A 1,171-nucleotide genomic window follows, 5' to 3' on the forward strand; every position below is an offset into this window, starting at 1 on the left:
TAACAACAACAACAACATAGTCTAGTCAAGTTTACATAAATCTGACCATCATCCTCAGGTAAACTTCATTATTTTGATTTTAGAGCTGGAATTGGAGTTTCTGTGAGGTAAACTGTGGTCCTAGAATATAAGCTATGTGTATGTATTATGCCACGCCTCCTGAAAGGCAAATAAATACATCTCAATCATCTGTATGTATGACCTAATGTTTTCAAGATCTTAAAAGTATGGAAGATAGAATCAAACATGCATTGCCTGCCCCAAATATGTGTAATCTGCAAACAAGTGAAAACAAGTCTTCTGGGGAAGAACTCTGGGTCCAGTTGTGGAAACCAGATATGAGCGAGATTGGAGAGGCAGCATAAAGTCATACATAGCAGTCAAGGACAACTAGCTTTGAATTATGCCTTCACCCCTCGACAAATTCTGGAATCTTAAGCAAATTGTAAAAGGTTTTCTTTTGTTGTTGTTGTTTTGATTTGAATGCACTTTGTTGTTGTTGTTACATGTGTCAAGTTGGTTCTCATAATGACCCATATGTACAACAGAACGAACCACTGCCTCGAACTGCACCATCCTTGTAACTGTTGTTATGTTTGAGCCCACTGAAGCTGCCACTGTGTCAATCCAGTTTTTTCAAATAAAGGGCACTGAAGCCAGGGCAAGATGGTGGAGCAGACACGTGCACTCCATAAAGAGACATGGGAGGCCATGCAAAATATATATAGATGGCAATCCTGGAACCCTGAGCATCAGAAGACAGGACAGAGAGGTGGATTGAGTGCTGACTGGAAGGGGAAGTTGAAGCAGAGCAGCAAGAGAGACGGAAATGAGGCTGACACTGCGCTGTTGTGGGGCAGCATGGCCATCTTGGGCTTTTGCGAGCTGCTGTAGATAGTGCAGCTTACAGACACAGAATGTGACTGGGTTGGCAGCAAGGGGGTGCAATTCTCCCTTTTTGTAGCCAGGGGTATGGCCAGTTCCCACCCTTTCCAACTCAGTGGCTAGCGCCACCCCTCTGTGCAGCCTCTGCTCTGCCTGGGGTTGGGTATCTGGCACAGCGCCCCTGATTCTGAAGGCAGGTGAAACCCACTCTGAACTACACTACTCAAACAATGAAATGAGAACTGCATTCACACTTCTGGTCTCTACCATATCCACCAGCAGACAG

The sequence above is a fragment of the Chrysochloris asiatica genome, unplaced genomic scaffold, assembly GCF_000296735.1.
Source record: "Chrysochloris asiatica unplaced genomic scaffold, ChrAsi1.0 scaffold00157, whole genome shotgun sequence".
NCBI classification, from domain to species: Eukaryota; Metazoa; Chordata; class Mammalia; order Afrosoricida; family Chrysochloridae; genus Chrysochloris; species Chrysochloris asiatica.